Source organism: Callithrix jacchus, chromosome 14, assembly GCF_049354715.1.
Source record: "Callithrix jacchus isolate 240 chromosome 14, calJac240_pri, whole genome shotgun sequence".
In the NCBI taxonomy this organism is placed as follows: domain Eukaryota; kingdom Metazoa; phylum Chordata; class Mammalia; order Primates; family Cebidae; genus Callithrix; species Callithrix jacchus.
Genome location: NC_133515.1, coordinates 16,091,282 through 16,109,395, shown reverse-complemented (window position 1 = coordinate 16,109,395; position 18,114 = coordinate 16,091,282). Strand labels below are relative to the sequence as shown.

At 40.6% G+C, this 18,114-nt stretch overlaps 1 pseudogene; it reads left to right on the top strand.

Moving 5' to 3' along the window:
* LOC100407966 (small ribosomal subunit protein eS7 pseudogene) overlaps window positions 1–16,561 on the top strand; it is a 61,637-nt pseudogene extending 45,076 nt beyond the window's left edge.
* The last annotated feature ends 1,553 nt before the right edge of the window (window positions 16,562–18,114 follow it).

Sequence of the window (18,114 nt, the reverse complement as noted above, 5' to 3'; positions counted from 1 at the left end):
ATGCAGGCGGGGGACAGGCAAGTAGTGTGACACAAGCTTGAGGAAGCCGTGAATCTTTGATTCACATTCACTGTTTAAACATAAAATACAGCCAGCTATATTTAATTGAACTAATGTTTTTCCTAGACCGAAAGAGAGCTTAAAATGTTTCCCTGCTGAAAGCAATTTTACTAATTTTGTTTATTTATTTTTTGTATTATGAAGTACACCACTTATTTTCTCCCTCCTTGGCATTTATTTATTGTTAAAATCATTGCATATAAGGTAAAACCTCAAATAATAAAAGACCCAAGGGGTAGGCTTTAGATTATAATTAACAAAATATTCTGGTTAACTAAAGATTAAAATGGAAAGAAAGACTCTTGTTTTATCTTTATCTTGAAAATAAAACCATTTACAATGCAGGTTCTGGATAGATGTGCTGAGTTAATTGAAATTTTTTTTTGCATCTGTCCTTTAGATTAGGCCTAAGGCATTGTTTTCCACTTAAAGGGTCAGACCTTAACAACTGCAGGAAAAGCCTGTGGATTGCAACTATTACCTCATCATGGAAGGAGCGGGATCAAATGACGCTGGGGTATGCCAAGCTTTCATTTTTGAGATCCTAGGTTTCCTGTTAATCACATTTTCTTCCCTCAATCCTTTGAGCTGCTTCAGAAGGTAATTTCACTGTTGCCCTTTTTATAACCCCTAACTCAAAATAGGCTAGATTCATGATGTGGTAAGACACAACTCCAAATCTCAATGGCTTAGCACTAAAAACTTATTTCTTGCTCCCCCAAAGCTCTTTATCCTCCACAGGCAGCTATTGACTGTGTAAGTCTTCAGGATCCAGACTTTCATCAAATTTGTAGCTCTGCCATCTTTATATGATGAAGCCACTACCCTTGACACCGAATAGAAAGCAAGAGATTGAAGAACTGCACACAGACTCCCCACTGCCATGGCTGGGAAGTGATCCACTCATTCCTCCTGCTCATGTTGTAGGAGTTTTCCGTAGTTCAGCTAAAGATGAGGTCCTTATCAAACAACCATGAAAAATTAGGCTCGCGGACAATTTGAAGGGTGAGAAAAATGGGATATAATGGGCAAAAAGATGAAAAGCGTGAAAAAGGGAAACAGGAACTCTTAGCAGAGCAAGAATCCTGCTAGGCTTTCTGCCTTGCAGACTGAATTCCAGGTTCCCTCCAGGAAGAGGAGGAGCCAGGCTCCTCTCCACTGCAAATGGTGGAACTTCTGTGGCTCCATCTCAGTGCACACTCCTCCCAATGTGCAGGCCACTTGGAGTCTTTCCAGGAACCCCTTTACACTTGGCTGTCTCATTCACACATCTTTGGCCAGATCTAGTCATGTGGTGTCAGTCAGCTACAAGGGACGAGTAAGTGTAGTTTTACATGTTCCCATCAAGGAAGAACATAAAACAGACTTGGTAAACATATAGCACTGTCTCTTCTATATCAGCCTTTTAAAATACTAAGTGAAAAGAAGTAAATGCCTTTTTATTGGAGATCTGGGACCTTATAAACAGATGCACTCTATGGAACAAAGGGCAAGGTTGGTCTTCAGACAATCTGTCTAAAGTCATGTGTATGTACCCCAGATCTACACAACCTGAACCTCTGGTATAGGAGCTCAGTAATCTACATTTTACTAACCTCTCCCTGTAAGTCTTCTGCATTAAACTTTAAGAAATAAATCAGATGCTCCTGGAAAAAAAGAGGGTGGGCAGAGTTCCACTGACAAAGAGGTTACAAAACAATGAATTCTGTGTTGTCCACTTGGTTATTCACAACATGCTTTGATACGTAAAAGAGTCCGACTAAGAGCCTCTAGAGGGTCTTCCAATAATCATGGCAGCATAAAGAGGTCAGCAATCCCTGTCTGGAAAAATGCATATAATACTGCACAGGATTGTCTGAAATAACCACCTCAGGGTACTAAAAGTGAAACAAAGGTGGAATGAAGACTCATTCTTTTTTGTTTGTTTGTTTTGAGACAGAGTCTTACTCTGCCACCCAGGCTAGACGGCAGTGGCATGGGCTTGGCTCACTGCAAACTCTGCCTTCTGGGTTCAAACAATTCTCCTGCTCAGTCTCCCTGGTAGTTGGGATTACAGGTGCATGCCCATGCCCAGCTACTTTTTTGTATTTTAGTAGAGAGGGGGTTTCTCCATGTTGGCCAGGTTGGTCTCGAACTCCTGACCTCAAATGATCCACCTGCCTCATCCTCCCAAGGTGCTAAGATCACAGGTGTGATCCACCTTACCCAGCCTAAAGACACCTTCTTTTATTTTATTTTATTTTTTATTTTTTTATTGCATTTTAGGTTTTGGGGTACATGTGCAGAACATGCAAGATAGTTGCATAGGTACACACATGGCAGTGTGTTTTGCTGCCCTCCTCCCCTTCACCCACATTTGGCATTTCTCCCCAGGCTATCCCTCCCCAGCTCCCCCCCACCCCGCCGCTGTCCCTCCCCTATTCTCCCCAATAGACCCCAGTGTATAGTACTCCCTTCCCTGTGTCCATATGTTCTCATTTTTCATCACCCGCCTATGAGTGAGAATATGCGGTATTTCATTTTCTGTTCTTGAAGACACCTTCTTAATAAAAGCTCTAGAGTTTGTGGGAGAGTCTGTGACCTTGTTGCCTGGGGCTGCTTCCCTACCCCTTTGTCCATAGCTTTGTTAGCAAAAGTGGCTGCAAAAATTAGCAGCTTTGTTGCCAGAATAAATGTTTCTTCTGGGAGCTAGAGTTGGGGTGAAAACTGCCGGTGATTTTGTTGGCAGAGTGATGAACTTTTGAGAAAGAAGAAGGTGACAAAGACTCTCTTACCAAACTTTAGTCAACTCTTCTATGCTTCATCTAGCCCTCATTGTTGTTCTCTCTCCTCCTGCCTGCACAACTTAATTTTAGTAAGAAGCCAACTAAATTGGTTTAGCAAGAATTCCCCAAGTCAGTATCTGATCACTGCCAATATCTGATCAAATTCCTCAACCTGAGGCAGGAGAATAGAGTCTGGAGGCAGGGAACCTAAGTCTGTTTCATGCCAATTTCCAAGGACTAAATTGAAAGGAAACCCCCTAGCTTTCCACACCTAAGTAACAAAAGGACCAGAGACTACTCCCTTTGACCTTTTCTGTGGGGCAGATGGGAAATTGACTGTTTATCACACATCAGACTGATTGCCGGTGGAGTCTTTGTTTGCAACTTTGTAACTTCACCCTAGCCTCTGGTTGCTCTAACTGATCAGACTGATTGCAGGCTACCCCTTCACTTACATGAGGTGAGCAAGAAGTGGCCAATGGGAAACTTCTAGTGGGTGTTTGGACCCAAGAAGATTCTGTATCTGGGCCCTTGAGCCACTGCTCGGGTCTGCTCCCACACTGTGGAGTGTACTTTCATTTTCAATAAATCCCTGCTTACATTCTGTTGTTGCTTAATTCATTTCTTTGGTGGGTGTTTTGTCCAATTCTTTGTTAAAAATGTCAAGAACCTGGACAAGTTTCAGTCACAACCCTCTACCAGTGACATCCTTGTTAAAATGCCAAGACCTGGACAAGTTTCAGTCACAACCCTCTACCAGTGACAATCCTATGTCATTTTGATGTCTGATCCCTCCAGCCTGCTGTATTAGTCTGTTTTCACACTGCTAATAAAGACATATCCAAAACTGGGTAATTTATAAAGGAAAGGGCTTTAACTGATTCACAGTTCCACATGGCTGGGGAGGTCTCACAATTGTGGTGGAAGCAAATGAGGAGCAAAGGCACATCTTACATGGTGGCAGGCAAAAGAGCATGTCCAGAAGAACTCCCCTTTATGAAACCATCAAATCTTGTGAGATTTATTCACTTTCATGAGAATAATATGGGAAAGACCTGCTCTCATGATTCAGTTACCTCCTACTGGGTCCTTCTCGCAACACATGGGAATTATGAAAGCTACAATGCAAGATGAGATTTGGGTGGTGACACAGCCAAACCGTATCATTCCACCTCTGCCCCTCCCAAATTTCATGTCCTCACATTTCAAAACCAATCATGCCTTCCAACAGTCCCCCCAAGTCTTAACTCATTTCAGCATTAACTCCAAAGTCCACAATCCGAATTCTCATCCGAGACAATGCAAGTCCCTTCCACCTATGAGCCTTAAAATCAAAAAACAAATTAGTTACTTCCTAGATACAATGAGGGTACAGGCATTGGGTAAATAGACCCATTGCAAATGGGATAAAGTGGCCAAAATGAAGGCCCTATGCAAGTCTGAAATTCAGCACTGCAGCCAAATCTTAAAGCTCTGAAATGATCTCCTTTGATTCCACATCTCACACCCAGGTCATGTTGATGCAAGAGATGGGCTCCCTTGACCTCAGGGAACTCTGCCCCTCTGTCTTCGAATGGCACACCCTTCCTCCAGGCTGCTTTCACCAGCTAGTATTGAATCTCTGTGGCTTTTCTAGGTGCATGGTACAAGCTGTTGGTGAATCTACCATACTTGGGTCACCGCTCCACTAGGCAGTGCCCCAGTAGGGACTCTGTGTGGGGGCTTCAAACCCACATTTCCCTTCTGCACTGCCTAGTAGAGGGTCTCCATGAGGGCCCCACCCCTGCAGCAAACTTCTGCCTGGACATCCAGGTGTTTCTATACATCCTCTGAAATCTAGGCTGAGGTTCCAAAACCTCAATTATTGACTTATGTGCACTCACAGGATCAATACTGTGTGGAAGCTGCCAAGGCCTGGGGCTTGTGGAGCCAAAGCAGCAGTCGGGGGTCCTGGGTCTGGCCCACAAAACCATTTTTTCCTCATAGGCCTCTAGACCTTTGATGAGAGAGCCAGCACAAAGGTATCTGATGCATCCTGGAGACACTTTCCCCATTGTCTTAGTGATTAACATTCGGCTCCTTGTTACTCATGGAAATTTCTGCAGCAGGCTTGAATTTCTCCCCAGAAAATGAGATTTTCTTTTCTTTTGCATTGTCAGGCTGCAAATTTTCCAAACTTTTATGTTCTACTTCCTCTTGAACACTTTACTGCTTAGAAATTTTTTCCCACAAGATACCCTAAATCATCTCTCTCGCATTCAAATTTCCACCAATCTGTAGGGAAGGTGCAAAATGCCTCCTGTCTCTTTGCAAAAGCACAGCAAGAGTGGCCTTTACTTCAGTTCTCAACAAGTTTCTCCTCTCCATCTGTGACCACCCCAGCCTGGATCTTATTGTCCATATTGCTATTAGCATTTTGGGCAAAACTATTCAACAAGTCTCAGGGAAGTTCCAAATTTTCCCACATCTTCCCATCTTTTCCTGAGCCTTCCAAACTATTCTAAGCTCTGTCTGTTTTCCAGTCCCAAAATCACTTCCACATTTTTGGGTATCTTTACAGCAGCACCCCACTGTACCGGTACCAATTTACTGTATTAATCTGTTCTCACACTACTGATAAAGACATACCCGAGAGTGGGTGATTTAGGAAAGAGGTTTAATTGACTCACAGTTGCACCTGACTGAAGAGGCCGCACAATCACAGTGGAAGCGAAGGAGGAGCAAAAGTGCATCTTACTATGGCAACAGGCAAGAAAGTATGTGCATGGGAAACTGCCCTTTATAAAACCATCAGATCTCATTAGACTTATTCAGTATCATGAGAACAGCACGGGAAAGACTCACCCCCATGATTCAATTTCCTCCCACCAGGTTCATCCCACAACAAGTGGGAACTATGGGAGCTGAAATTTAAGATAAGATTTGGGTGAGGACACAGCCAAACTATATAACCTACCTTTAGCAAGAAACTTTTAGGTTGGGTTAGTAAGAATTTTCACTATCTTGATGTCTCCTCTTAGAATTTTTCATCAACCATATCTGTACAACATCCCCCTCCTTGGCTACAAGTTCTTGATTCTCTTTGCTGTATTTGGAATTGAGCATATTCTATACTGAGATCTCTTGTCCCCTATTGCAACAGTTCCTGAATAAAATCTGTTTTACTCCTGGGTTAACAGCCACCTCTGGTTTCTTTCACAAAGGAAAGCCTACAGTTTCACTAGCCTGAGGGGGACCTGATTAAAGCAAGCAATGAGCCAACTAGCAATTTAACAAGAAAGTCTTAGAAATAAGAGAGCCATAGAAGAACTAAGATAACCCTTTTACATGGCCCTGGACAACTGGAAAACTATTCAGCATGGAGGAGAGAGACTCCAGAAAGCTTGACAAAAAGTGAAACTAGGAACACTTAAGATATGGCCACAAATTATGATGCATTCTTCAATCTACACACAGATCCCTCAGCAGAATGTGTAAGCCTCATGGACTCAAAGTGTTTGAGTACCACTTAAAACATTGGCTGACTGTCGAGCTATGTAAATATGAGGCAGCCCTTAGGTAAGGCCAAAAAATACGAAGAAGCATAAAAACATTAGCAGACCCATATCTGGCACATCATAGGGGAGACAGACTTCAGAGTTTAAATCCAAGCAATGATGAACAACAGCAACCTTAAGAAAAATAAAGCAAAATCTACAGTTGCTACAATATATTATACAAAATGTCCAATTTTAGTTTAAAAATTACTAGACTAAAAAAAAAAAGCCCAAAAATGTGTGACTCATATTCAGGAAGAAAAAGTGGTCAAAAACACTGACTCTGGATGAGCATAGATTTTGGATTTAATAGACAAAGGTTTCAAAGTATCTTTTATAAATATATTCAAATAATTAAAGGTAAATATCACAATGACTCAACAGAGAATCTCAATAGTGAAATAGAAACTATAAACAAAAGTTAATTCTAATGTTGAAAATAATAACCAAAATGAAAAAAAAACCACTTAGATGGACTCAGCTGCAAACTGCAGATAACAGAAGAATAAATCAATAAATTTAAAGATTAATCAATAGAAACTACCCTGTCTGAAGAGCAGAGAGAAAAAATACTGAAGAAGAATAAACAGAGCCTCAGATATACATAGGAAAACATCAAGTATACTAGGAGAAAAGAGGGAGAAAGAAGCAGAAAAATATTTGAAAAAATAATTACTTAAAACTTCACAATTTGATGATAAACAATATAGATTCAACATGCTCAAGAATCCTTAGGTTGGAAAAACATAGAGATCCCCAGCTAGTCAGATAGTCATACAGTTGTAAGCAAAAAAAAAAAAAAAGAGAGAGAGAGAAAATGTTGAAAGCAGCAAATGAAAATGACTCCTCGCATATAGTTGACAATCAATAAGATTAACAATTGTTTTCTCATTAGAAACAATGAGGCCAGAGGGCCATGAAATTGCATATCCAACATGCTAAAACTCATCTGTCAACCAATAATTCTACATCCAGTGCGATTCTTCTTCAAACATGAAAGTGAAAGTGAGGCATTCCGAGATAAACAAAAACTGAAGTAACTATTGCTGGCAAACCTGTTTTTTAAGAAATGTGAAAGGAAGTTCTTCATGATAAAATAAATTAGATCCATAGGAATGCATAAAGAACACAAGAATGGTGAAAAGATGGCCAAATATAAGACTTTTTTTATTTCTTTGATAATTATAAGATTATTTAAAGCAATAATTCTAACATTTTATTGCTGAGTTTACAACGTACATAAATAAATCTTTATGATGATTACAGTACAAAAAATAATCAGAGAAAATTGAGTTACACTGGAATAAAGTTGCTATATATTATTGAAATTAAATCAGTAGTAACCTGAAGAAGATTGTGACACACTGAAGATGCAAATTGTAATTTTAAGTACAATAACTGTAAAGAAAAAAAGAACCAAAAACATAGTTAAAAATAAAATAATTAAAATGAACACCTAAAAATATTGAACACAAAAGAAGACAATAAAAAGAAACAGATGTTCTGTAGTACCTTTGCAACTTTTTTGTAAATTTCAAACTATTCTCAGATGCACAAAAGTTTATTTTAAAAGAGAAGCAGAGAAGCAAAACTGACATGAGCTATATGGAGAACAAATAAAACAATAAGGGTAAATCCTATCTCATCATTAAAATATTTACTGTGCATAGACTAAGCACTTTTATCAAAAGACAAAGATTGTCAGAATGAATAAACAATGAAGATCCAATGATATGCTCGCTTTAAGAGGCACATTTTATATTTAAACACAGGATAGAAAAAGGTATCCCAGGGAAACAGTCATCCTTAGAGAGCTGAAATGGCTATATTACTATCAGACAAAATCAAATTCAAGAAAAGCCATATTTTTAGTGGAAAAAAGGAGCATTTAATCATGATAAAAGAGTCAAGGCATTAAAAAAATATAACAATGACCAATGTGTATGCACTTGACAACAGACTCTGAAATTTTATGAAGCAAAATCTAAATAATTGAAGAAAGAATAAATTCAACACTTATATTGGAGATTCTAATACTCCCCTCTCAATAATGGATAAAACATTTAAACAGAAAAATAAGTAAGTATATAACAACACTGAAAAACAAACTGACCAACTTGCACGTTATATTCCTCCACTGAACAGAAGAGTATATACATTCTTCTCAAATGCACATGGGATTAACTACAAGTTGGCAGATTTTTTTTTTTTTGTAAAGGGCCAGATAGTAAATATTACTGGCTCTGCAGGCCATGAATGGTCTGTATCACATATTCTTTTTGTGTCTTTTGTTTGCTTATTTGTTTGTTTTTTACAACTCTTTAAAAATGTAAAAAGAATTTTAACTCCCAGGCTGCAAGCCAGATTAGGCTAAGGGGTCATAGTTAGCTAACCCGGCGCTAACCTGAGCAACAAAAAGAAAGAAGACATGAATTGACCAAATCAAGAATGATCGAGGTAACATCACTACAGACCTTATGGTAATTAAAAAGATTAGAAGAGATGAGTATGAATAACTTGATGATAACATATTAGACCATTTTTATAAAAAAGAAAAATTCCTAGAAAGACATAAATCGTACAAAAAGTTTTAAAATTATTAGATTTCTTCTATGATTTGAGTTAGAAATTTAAAATCTTCGACAAAAAAAAGCTCAAGTCTAGATGGCTTCACTGGTGAATTCTACTAAACACTTAAGGAAGAAATAATACCAATCCTACATAAACTCTCTCAGAAAATAGAGAAGGAGGGAATGTTTCCCGGCTCATTTTATGATGACTGTATTAAGCCAGACAAAGATATAACAAGGAAAGACAACTACATATTCTGTTCCTCATGGATATAGATGCAAAATTATTTTTAACATTTAGTAAACTGAATCCAGCGGCATAGTAAAAGGATTATATACAGCAATTAAGTGGATTTTTATCTTAGAAATGCAAGATTTATTTCACATTTGAAAATCACTTAATGAATGCACCACATTAATAGAAAAAAGAAAAGAAAATGTGTGATCAAAATAGATGTAGAGAAATCCTCTAACAAAATTTAGTACTTATTCATGATAAGAAAAACAAAAAACAAACCTCTCACCAAACCAACAGTAGAAGAGAATCTCTCTCTCTCTTTTTTTTTTTTTCCTGTTGCCAGGCTGGAGTGCAGTGGTGCCATCTCTGCTCACTGCAACCTCTGACTCTCTGGTTCAAGCAATTCTCCTGATTCAGCCTCCCGAGTAGCTGGGACTACAGGCGTGTGCCACCACGCTCAGCTAATTTTTGTATTTTTACTAGAGATGGGGTTTCACCATGTTGGCCACAATCGCCTCATCTCCTGACCTCATGATCCACTCAAGTCGGCCTCCCAAAGTGCTAGGATTACTGGTCTGAGCCACCGCGCCCAGCCAATAATCTCTTTAACCTAATAAAGAACATCTTCAAAAAGCCATCGCTAACAACGAACTTCATAGTGAAAGACGGACTTAATCCCTAAGATTGGGAACAAGGCAAGAATGTCCACCACTACTTCTGTTGAACATTGTATTGAAAATTCAAGGCGAGATTTCGGTCTTTTCCTAAGTCAGCGCTAACCAAGCAGAAAGCCACATTCAGTTCAAGCGCCAAGGTAGTGAAGCCCAATGGAGAGAAGCCAGACAAGTTCGAGTCCGGCATCTCCCAGGCTCTTCTGGAGCTGGAGATGAACTCGGACCTCAGGGCTTAGCTCAGGAAGCTGAATATTATGGCAGCCAAGGAAACTGAAGTTGGTGGTGACCAGAAAGCTATCATAATCTTTGTTTCTGTTCCTCAACTAAAATCTTTCCAGAAAATCCAAGTCTGGCTAGTACGCAAATTGGAGACAAAGTTCAGTGTGAAGCATGTTGTCTTTATCACTCAGAGGAGAATTCTGCCTAAGCCAACTCGAAAATGCCGTACAAAAAATAAGCAAAAGTGTCCCAGGAGCCATACACTGACACCTGTGCACAATGCAATTCTCCAGGACCTGGTCTTCCCAAGAGAAATTGTGGGCAAGAGAATCTGTGTGAAACTCAATGGCAGCCGGCTCATAAAGGTTCATTTGGACAAAGCACAGCAGAACAATGTGGAACACAAGGTTGAAACTTTTTCTGGTGTCTATAAGAAGCTCACAGGCATAGTTTCAATTGTAAACAGAATGAGTAAATAAAAAATATATTTACAGTTAAAAAAAAAATTCAAGGGGCCAGGCGCGGTGGCTCAAGCCTGTAATCCCAGTACTTTGGGAGGCTGAGGCGGGTGGGTCACGAGGTCAACAGATCGAGACCATCCTGGTCAACATGGTGAAACCCCGTCTCTACTAAAAATACAAAAAATTAGCTGGGCATGGTGGCGCGTGCCTGTAATCCCAGCTACTCAGGAGGCTGAGGCAGGAGAATTGCCTGAACCCAGGAGGAGGAGGTTGCAGTGAGCCAAGATCGGGCCATTGCACTCCAGCCTGGGTAACAAGAGCGAAACTCCGTCTCAAAAAAAAAAAAAAAATTCAAGGCAAGACAATTAAGCAAGAAAAAGAAATAAAACATATCCAGATTGGAAAGGAAGAAGTAAAACTATCACTATTTTCAGATGACTTTATCTTGTATATAGAAATTTTTAAGGAAATGATTAATAAATTATTAGAGCTAATAAGCAACTTCAGCAAGACTGCTAGATAGATCAATCTATAAAAATTAATAGTTTCTATGCACTAACAATCAGCAATTTCAAAATAAAATTAAGAAAGCAATTTTATTTACAACATCAAAAAGAATAAAACACTTAAGAATAAATGTAAAGAAAAAGGGTAACACTTGTACACTGAAAACTATGAAACAGTGTTGAAAGAAACTAAAGAAGACCTAAATAAATGGAAGCACACTACACCTCATATTCATGGACTGGAAGATTTACTATTGTTGAGATGGCAGTACTCCCCCAGATTAATCTACAGATTCTATGCAAGCTCTATCAAAAGCTCAGTTGTTGGCCAGGTGCAATGGTTCTCTCCTGCAATCCCAGCCCTTTAAGAGGCCAAGGCAGGTGGATCACCTGAGGTCAGATGTTCAAGACAAGCCTGGCCAACATGGTGAAAACCTGTCTCTACTAAAAATAAAATAAAAAATTTAGACAGGTGTGGTGGTGGGTGCCTGTAAACCCAGCTACTTGGAGGCTGAGGCAAGAGAATCACTTGAGTCTGGGAGGTGGAGGTTGCAGTGAGCCAAGATCGTACTATTGGACTCCAGCCTGGGCAACAAGAGCAAAACTCCATCTCAAAAAAAAAAAAAAAAAAAGAAGAAGAAGAAAAAAATCTCAGTTGCCTTATTTGCAGAAATTGGCAAGCTGGTTCTAAAATTCATGTGGAAATTCAGGGACCCTGTATAACCAACGAAAGTTTGAAAAAGGAGAAAAATGTTGGAGGAATCATGACACCTGTAAAACCTATTATAAAACTGTCATAATCAATATTGTATACATACTAGCAGAAACATAGATCAATGGAATAGAATGTGCAATCTGGAAATAAACCTGCACGTTTTTGGTTGATTGATTTGCAGCAAGTATGCTAAGGCAGTTCAATAAAGAAAGCATAATATTTTCAACAAATGGTAGAGGGACAGCTGGATATCCACATACCAGCAAATGAAGTTGGTCCCCATCTTCACTTCATACACACATAAAAAAGACTCAAAAAGGATTGTTAATCTAAATGCAAAAGTTAAAACTACAAAACACTTAGGAGAAAATATAAGTGCAAATCTTCATGACCTTGTGATAGGCAAAGCCTTCTTAGATAAGATACCAAAAAGATGAGTGATGAATACCATTGAGTAAGTAAAAGGACAACACACAGAATAGGTGAAAAAATAGAAAATATAACAGAAAACATCTGTAAAAGAAAAATAACTATTTTCTTTAAGGATAAAGAATTGAGATAGACGTTTCTCCAGAAAAGATGCACAAACGGCTGATACACCCAAGAGGCTGAACATCATTAGCCTTCAGGGACCTACAAATCTAAACACATGTAAATACTACTTCATACATGCTGCAATGGCTATGGTCAAAAAGACAGATGTAACCAGTGTTGGCAAGGCTGTGGAGAAATCGTAGCACTCATACACTGCTGATGGGAATATAAAACAGCACAGCCACTTTGGAAAACAGTCTAGTAGTTAAACATAGAGTCACCACATGACCCCCAGCAAGTTCACTATCTGAATTCTTCCCACTCCCCAAATATACACGAAAGAAATGAAAATATATGTCCACACAGAAATTCATACATGAATATTTCTAGAAGCAGTAATCATAACAAAGAGTGGAAACAACCCAAATGCTCATCGACTGATGAATGGCTACGTAAAATGAGGCATATCTACACAATGGAATATTATTCAGCAATAAAAAGAAGCCTGTGCTGCTGACATGCTACAATGAGTGAAATTTGAAAACATCATGCTGAGTGAAAGAAGCCAACTACAAAACACCACATAGGGTATTACTTCATTTGTATTGAATTTCAGCATAGTAAATTCATAGAGATTGAAAGCCGGTTGGTGGTTGCCTGGGGCTGGGGAACTACGGGATAGAAGGTGAGAACAGAGGGAGGCAGGAAAAATTGCAGTGAAATGGAAAGTGATTACTCAAAATTTTTTAATTTTTTTGAGATGAGGTCTCACTCTGTCACCCAGGCTGGAGTTCAATGGCATGATCTTGGCTCTTTGCAACCTCTGCCTCCGAAGCTCAAGTGATCTTCCCACCTCAGCCTCTTGAGTAGCTGGGACCAGCCTTGGCCTCCCAAAGTGCTAGGATTACAGGTGTGAGCCACCATGCCTGGCAGGGAGTGATTACTAATGTTATGCAAATTCTTTGGGGGGTGATGAAAATATTTTTAAATGGATTGTGATTATATTTGCATGACTCTATACATTTATTAAAATTCATCTGGCCTGGCGCAATGTCTCAGACCTGTAATCCCAGCACTTTGGGAGGCCTAGATGGGCAGATCACCTGAGGTCAGGAGTTCAATACTAGCCTGGCAAATCTGGTGAAACCCCGTGTCTACTAAAAATATGAAAATTAGCTGGGTGTGGGTGTGGGCACCTCACCTGTAATCCCAGCTACTTGGGAGGCTGAGGCAGGAGAATTGCTTGAGCCCGCGATATGGAGGTTGCAGTGAGCCAAAATCACACCACCACACTTCAGCCTGGGTGACAGAGTAAGATTCTGTCTCAAAAAAAAAAAAATAATAATAATAATAAAATTTATTGAATTGTTAAAAAGAAAAGCCAAAGTGAATATATGGGTGTACTTTGGAGTTTATACTCTTTTGGTCTTGGAGGGTCTAAATACTGAGCCTCTGGTGTGTCCATGCACCGCGCTAGGCAGCGGGAATATAAAAACAAGCTTTTTACTTATAGTGCAGAGCAGTGCATAGTACAAATCATCAACTCAAATGTTACTACACCATTGAAATGTCTAAAAACAGAGAATTTAAGATATGACACAGAACAAATTCCACGTTTTTCTTGTGCACTATTCTGCCTCTTTCTGTCCACTGATTTTGAAGCCACTTCAAAATCCTTCTGACTTCTAAGCCTATCTGTATGAACTGCTGGTTAACTGGGGTTTCTGGTGCTAGAATGCCACATATCAGAGGTAACCTGTAATAAACCAGACATCTCTGACGAGGTGTCGAGGATTGGCTTTACTCCCATCAGCTTCGTGATGCTGGGTTGTTTAATATATTTTCCAGATTTCAGTGGCCATAAATTTCCATTAGCGTGTAGCAGGTTCCAATTCTTCTCTGCAAGCTGATGATATATTGCTAAAGCTGGTGCCAGCCTGCTCTGCACCTCCCCAGGCCACACTGGAGGCACCGCTGCCCACAGACACAGCACAGCACCAGGTGCCCCAACAGACTGGTGGCCACAACTGGGTTCAAACCATTAGTCTCGTCTCCACCAGCCACTGTTCCCATGTTAACCCCTAAAAACTAGAAGATGATTACCTCTGCTAGCCTCCCCACCTTCTCTCCAGGAGTCTAGGACAAGTCTTCAATAAAAACTGCTGTACATGTATTTCTCCTAAGCTTCTTGAAGAAGGGTGTCTCTGTGCAGCCCAGGCACAGAACTGCTTGGAAGATGTGTATTGCCAGTATAATGTTCGGTACAGCTAACCTCTCTTAGCCAGAGACTCACAAACTGAAACTTTCAAAAACAAAATAATTTTTTTTCCTGCCATCTATCGCTAGTAAAAGAAAGCAGATTATAATAAAAAATTGTGCCAGGAATTTTTTTTTAAGTTTTTAAAAAATTATCCAGTTAGTTATAGACAGAAGTGATTTTTTTTTTCAGATGGAGTCTCACTTTATCACCCAGGCTGGAGTGCAGTGGCGCAGTCTCAGTTCACTGCAACCTCTGCCCCCAGGTTCAAGTGATTTTCCTGCTTCAGCCTCCCGAGTAGCTGAAACTACAAGTGCGTGCCCAGTTAATTTGTTTTTTGTATTTTTAATAGGGACAGGGTTTCACTGATTTCCTGACCTTGTGATCTGCCCGCCTTGGCCTCCCAAATTGCTGGGATTACAGGCGTGGGCCACCGTGCCCCGCTTATTATTATTATTATTATTTGTATTTTTAACAGAGATAGGGTTTCACCAATTTCCTGACCTTGTGATCCACCCGACAGAAGCGATCTTATGTTCAGAGTTTAATTGTAGAGGAGTGGTCATATTGCCAAATTCTATGAAAGTTCCCCTCTAGAGACTTATTTTTCAGTTCAACACTTTCCCAATGTGAAAATGTAAATACATTAAGTTACGTGGTTTTTACTACTGTTGAAGTGGTGTCCTTTGTCTGGGATAATACCTGAGGTTTGTTGTCTCACACCAAGGAACACCAGAATGCTGGCACACAAGGAGTGAGGTTAAAAGCAGAGGTTTGAATAAGAGAAAGAAAGAGAAAAGCTTTCTCTCCTGCAGAGATAGAGGGGCTTCCGAATGGATCTTCCAGTTCTATGGTGAAATACACAGGATTTTACAGATGAGCTTGAGGAAGCGGTGTCTGATTTACATAGGGTCCAAAAGATTGATTAGACCAAGTGTTTCCTTTATATAGCATGGAAGAAGCTGGCTGCCCCAAGCTAATCTTTCATTAAACAGATGGGTTCTTTACCTGGCTGGTGCCATGTTGCCTGCTTTTTTTTTTTACTGTACACGTAGTGACAAAGAAGAGGGAAGATCGAGCCTCTATGTTGAACATATCTGGCTTCCAGGTAGCCTTTTTCTATTGGAATAGCTGTCACCCCTCACCCGTGCAAGCTTCCAGCTTGCTTATCTATGTCTGCAGCTCAATTTTATAGGCTGCTCTTTGTTAGAAAAGAAATAATTTAGGGGGTGCTTTTTATTCCTCACTAACTGCCTAAATAATTTCTTTTTAGCTACTGTATCACTGTCATACGAATGAGTTAACTGGTCTTCTGCTGTGACAGCTCATGTTCTGAAAGAAGATACAAGGGCACTGGCCCACAAGTTTGTGGTGAGGACACTGGTGGGTGCGACCCACTGCCTCGTGATGGTGTTGGTTTTGAGTAGCTGGGGTGAGATTTGAGGGTGGGTGGCCAGTCTGAGGACACAAGTTTCTTTCAACAGAAAGAGCAAACATGAGACAAAAAGGGAGAAGAGAATGCTGAAAGGAAGGAGAAGATGCACCTACCTCCAAAGACACCCAGAAATGCCCAGGGCCCCTGAAACATGCCTTCTCTGTCAGAGCATGCCATTTCCAAGCTAGCACAGCAGCCAAGGTTATGGCTGAGGGATCCTAGCTCACCACCATCCTTGTCACTCTGAGCCATCAACTACTACTAGAGGTTGAAACTACTAGAGGTTCCTTGAGCTCTGCCTCAAGCTCCTTCCCTATTCCTGACCCTTTCTCCTAACTTGTTCCTACCTCCGTTTCAGAAATTCATCCCTGACTCCTCCCTCAGACTGTGACAGAGGACCCCTCCCATGCCCACTGCACTGGCTTCTCACTCGGGACCTCAGCTACCCTGACTGCTGTGTGCTCCCCCAGAGACTCCTCTCTGGCAGCATTAGACCCCGAGGGCCTGGTATGGTCGTTATTCACCTTTCCCTTCCCAGTGCCCAGCATGGAAGAGACCCCAAAAAGTGATAATGAGAAAAATGGTTTGTGAACAATGGAGTTGAATATCTTACTGTGTCATACTTACAAAAATGCAGTAGCAAATCAGTCTTTATTGCTTTGAGTAAATACACTACTACATTTGGGGAAATATGTGTTATTTTCCAAGGGCCTTGCTATAGCCATACTTCTTTGGCATGAACAGCCTGGGTGTTGTGCACTGGGTGTAAGAAGCATGCTAACCTCCATGATACTTGATTGGCCAAAGAAGAAGAATGGACGTGAGTTTCAGAATCAGTGGGAATTTATGTCTGGCCCAAATCTAAGGAATATGCAAGCAATTGGTGGAAAACAGAATGATGAAATGCATTAGACATGTGTGAGCTGACAGGCTGGGAAAGGTGAAAGGAGATGCCCTCAGGAGCGAGCAAGCATCTGGCTCAGGATGCATGGGCACACCTAAGACCTGCCACAACCTCAGCATGGCTGGAAAACTCACCTTTTCCCTTGTAACTGTCATTCTCGGTGATGGGAAGATGGCAGGTGGGGTGCAGAGGGTAAGGTCAAAGACTGGGGAAGGCTGAGCCATGGGTTCCAGGAAGGCAGGATTGAAAATCTCCTCACCTGACAGATGGAGGGCATGGAGCAGGGCGATTGCTTTTTCTGCTCTAAAGGGCCTTGAAAATGAGACAGTGCTGTTCTCCCACCATCTCCTGGAGAGTTCAAAGCCTCCACACACACGAATTCTCAATTCTCAAGGCACTTAAGCAAGGCAAAATACATTTTCCCACCTGTAGTTCCATTGACAAATTATTTACAAAGTTAAAAAGGCTTTTTGCTGGTCCTTTGAAGAGGTTCCTTTTGTTCCTTGCTGTGTTACGAAAAAGCAAAAGCAAACCCAAACTGCAGAAATAACTCTACAGTATACCATGTGGGTCACACGATGTTTGTTAATTCAGTCATCCGGGCCCTTTCCATGTAAAATTGTTCTTGGCTAACATGTATGGATGAATTACAGGGTTCAGATTTCACCTAGCAACACCATAAATCACACAAAAAAACTGGAGACCGTGAGGCTGAATTTCTCCTATGTCTTTCCTATGAGAGAGGGCAGGAGCCACTCAAACTGGAAGCATGGGCCCTCAAGAAGGCCAGGCCACTCCAATGCCCAGGCTCCCCTTGACTAAAGGAGGCATCCCTGGATCTTAGACCAGTCTTTTCCATAGAAGTTCCCCTGCTCAGTCAAGTCTGGGAAAATCAAACCGATGCCTGAAAGAGTAGGGCACTAATAGTAAATGATGAAGACTTCCCAAATCTCCAAGGATAACAGGCTGTCAGATGATGACTGATTGACTTTTTTTTTTTTTTTTTTTTTTTAAGATGGAGTCTTGCTCTGTTGCCCAGGCTGGAGTGCAGTGACACAATCTTGGCTCACTGTAACCTCTGCCTGCCAGGTTCAAGTGATTTTCGTGCCTCAGCCTCCCAAGTATTAGAGATTATAAGCATGTGCCACCATGTCCAGCTTATTTTTGTATTTTTATTAGAGACGGAGTTTCACCATATTGGCCAGATTGGTCTTGACCTCCTCAAGTGATCCCTGCCCAC